This window comes from Elephas maximus, chromosome 11, assembly GCF_024166365.1.
Source record: "Elephas maximus indicus isolate mEleMax1 chromosome 11, mEleMax1 primary haplotype, whole genome shotgun sequence".
NCBI classification, from domain to species: Eukaryota; Metazoa; Chordata; class Mammalia; order Proboscidea; family Elephantidae; genus Elephas; species Elephas maximus.
This window is the reverse complement of record NC_064829.1, coordinates 100,796,840-100,800,768: the sequence shown is the minus strand read 5'-3', so window position 1 is coordinate 100,800,768 and position 3,929 is coordinate 100,796,840.

Sequence of the window (3,929 nt, the reverse complement as noted above, 5' to 3'; positions counted from 1 at the left end):
CCCCTCAGGCCCCTGCCCACCCCCCTCCACGGTGAGGGCGAGAGGGCATTCTTTGATCCCAAAGATAACAGGGCTGAGGCCAAGGAGACCACCCCAGTCCCTTGGCCGTCTCCTGGAACGTCCAGGGACTTCATCTTGGCAGCTTGCTCCTCTAGATCAGAGGAGAAGCTGACAATGCCTTCTGAGGTCCTGACACCACAGCTTCTGAGGAGGGTGAAGGCCAGGGTGGATTCTGATGGCTTCCCTCAGGAGAGGAAATGTGTGATGAGAGGGGCAGGCCAGGGCAGGAGGAAGAAAGGGGGCAAAGCTGGGGATGGGGGTTGGTGATGAGAACGCTGGAGGCTTGGGAAGGACACAGGATATGGGGAGAGTCGGGGCAGAGGAAAGTGCAGGAGGGGACTGGTCAGTCTAAGGAATGGAGGGAGCAAAGGGAGAAAGCACAAAAAGAGAAGTGAAGAAGAGATAAGGAGAAAAAAGATAGAAGAGGGAAACAAATGGGAGGAGAGAGGACAAGAAAAGAGGCAGAAATGGGGATAAGTGGGGAGGGGGAGGCAGAAGAGTAGGGGGAAGGAGACTAGGATGGAGGAGGGGGACAAAAAAGGAAGACAAAAGACATGGGAGATGGGGAGTGAAATAACAAGGGGGGATGATTTTGGTATTTCTCAAAAGCCTGGCGGCTTGGACCACCCTCACCTTCTATGGATGACTGGGGGGCTGCGATGGAGGGTTTCCAACGGGGACAGTAAACTGTCTGACCTGTTGGGCGTCACAACTGGAATAAAACAGTGTTATTTTGGTTTTCGTGTTGTGGTCTTGGCTTCTAGGGGAGGGTGGGAGGCTCAGCTCCAGAGGGAATGGAGATGGTAGGGCAGTCCTCCTATCAATAAGGCCTCTGGGGGCTGGATGGAATGGAGGACTCACAAATGAGTCCATCCCCATGGTGGCTCAAACCTCATCCGTCACCTGGACCAGTGCGCCATGGTGGCAACTTCCCAGTAACCGCCCATTCTACCCTCCAATGATGTCAGTTGCCGTCGAGTAAGCTCTGACTCATGAAGACCTTACGTATAAACCAAAAAACAAACTTGTTGCCATCGAGTTGACTCTGACTCATACTGAACCTATAGGACAGAGTAGAACTGCCCTGTAGGATTTTCTAGGCTGTAATCTTTTTTAATCTTTATGCTATAGGGTCGCTATGAGTCGGAATTAACTGGACGGCAATGGGTTTGGGTGTTTTGTTTTTTTGGTAATCTTTACGTAAGCATATCATCAGGTTTTTTTCATGAGGAGCCACTGGGTGTGTTCAAACCCCTGATCTTTCAGTTAGCAGCTGAAGGCTTAACCATCGCACCACCAGGGCCCCTTAGCTTATATGTAACAGAACAAACTGTTGGCTGGCCTTGTACTGTCTCCATGGTTGGTATGTTTGAGTCCCTGTGGTAGTGATTGGGTAATGCCTTCCAACCTAAGAGGCTCACCTTCCAGTACTATGTCAGATGATATTCTGTTATGATTCACAGGGTTTTCATTGGCTGATTTTCAGAAGTAGATCTCCAGACCTCTGTTCCTAGTCTGTTTTAGTCTGCAAGCACCAGGGAAACCTGTTTACCATGGGTGACCCTGCTAGTATTTGAAGTACCGGTGGCATAGCTTCCAGCATCGTAGCAACACACCACACACACCCTGCTGGGTTAGGGGCCCCTCTTCTGTGCTCATTTGATCCGCTGTACCTCATATCTCTGTTATGGGACATGGACATAATCCCGTGGTATTATAAGTGTGTGCCTATATGTCTGTGTCAGGGAGGGAGAACGTTGGTGGCTTAGTGGTAGAATTCTCGCCTTCTATGCAGGAGTCCTGGGTTCAGTTCCCTGCAGTTTACCTCTTGTGTAGCCACCACCCATCTGTCAGCGGAGACCCGTGTGTTGTTATGATGCTGAAAAGGTTTTGGCAGAGTTTCCAGACTAAGACTAGGAAGAAAAGCCTGGTGATCTCTTTCCGAAAATCAGCCAGTGAAAACATGGATCACAACAGTCCAAACCCAGCTGATCGTGGGGTTGCAGCAGGACCTAGCACCGTTTTGCTCTGTTGTGCATAGGGTTGTCATGAGTTGGGCAGCTAGCAACAGCACCAATGTTCTAACATTGTCTGTCACTCTGTGTTCACTGTTGTTATTAATGTTCAGTCTCCCCCACCAAAATATAAGCGCCTTGAAGGTAGAGGAACCTTGACTATTTTGTTTTCCATTGTATCCCAAGTGCCTAGAACAGTGCCCAATGCAAAATCAGCGCTCACTTAGAAAGATCAAAGAATAAAAATGGCAGACTGGCTAGTAAGGCTAGTCAGTCATCGTTGCCATGGTGACAGCCTTCTGAAAAGTCCCAGCTTCAAAAACCTGGCGCCTATCCTCATCCTGCTCACCCATTGGCCACCTGGGACTCACCCGTCTCCAGCTGATCCATTGACCCTTTGCCATTGATTCTGACTCATAACGACCCTATAGACAGTGGAACCGCCCCCACAGAGTTTCCAAGGAGCGGCTGGTGGATTCCAACCGCCAGCCTTTTGGTTAGGGCCCAAAGGCTTAACCACTGCTCCACCCGGTCACGTCTCCGGCTGCAGTAGCTGGAGTACTACAACTCCCAGCAGGCTGAGCGCCGCCAACTGCGTTACTAAGCGTAAGCGCCTGCGCAGTAGAATCTGCTGCCCTCGGCGTTCGTTCAGTGTGTTACCCGCTGAAGGGCGCGTAGGAGGGTGCGGGGAGATTTGGCGGGGGGTGGTGGGGAAGAGTGGGGGGGGGGTGGGAGAGTGTTGGGGGGTGCGGAGGACCCTTTGCGCGCTGTGCGTTGTGGGGAGCACTCATCCCTCTGGTCTCTAGTCTGTCAGAGTCCGAGGGATTTGGGCTCAGGGTCTCCATCTCGGGGTGAGTGGGACTGGGGAAGCTCGCTCCGGTCTCTATGGTGACGGGCTAGGAGGGCGCGCAGGGAGGGAAAGGGAGCCATAGGTTGGCGTTGCCAGGGTAACCCTGGAGTAGATGGGGGAGGCGGTGGTCAGGGATTCGATGAAAAGAAAAAGGGATTAGGGAAATCGTGGAAGGAATTTGAGTAGCAACCTGGGAACTGGGTTGCTGATGGGGAAATGGAGAGCGTGATGGAGGACTTGGTTTGAAATAAAGGCGGTTGGTGGAGGATAATAGGAGGCTTGGGGTGTTCTGAAGGAGTGGGAGTGTTATGGTGAATCGGGATGGAATGAAGGGATTTGAGAAGGTCGTTGCAGAAATCAGTATGTTAATAGATAATTGGGATGCTTTTGGGGAAGTGGAGCCCTGGTGGCACAGTGCTTAAGTGTTCTGCAACTAGCCAAAAGGTCGGCAGTATGAATCTACTAGCCACTTCTTAGAAACCCTATGGGGCAGTTGTACCCTATCCTGTAGGGTTGCTATGAGTCAGAATTCACTTGACAGCAATGGGTTTAAGTTTGGGGGAAGTGGACATACAGTAGGGTAAACTGAGTGTGTTAAACACATTTATCATTTAGCAATTAATCTAAATGATAAATGATATGAACCAGGCACTGTGAGATGTTGGAAATGCAGTGGTGAGCAGGACAGATTAGACTATAGAGGGAGATGGGGTATTATGGAGGAGTTGGGGTAGTATAGAAAAGGGAGGTGTTGTCTGCTATGACAGTGATGGGCGAATGGAGGAACTGGAGCTTTAAGGAGAAGCTAAAGGTTTTAAAGGGAATGACAACAACAACAACAACAAAACCCAGTGCCGTCGTAGCGGTATTATATAAATAAATTCTATCACCATTTATGGAAGGCCACTAAGTGCCACTCTCTGGGAGGCCCTGAGGATTCCTCAGTGCGCAAAGTTGACATTATGAGTAGGGCTGCTGCCAGATTTAGGGAAAAAATGACCAGT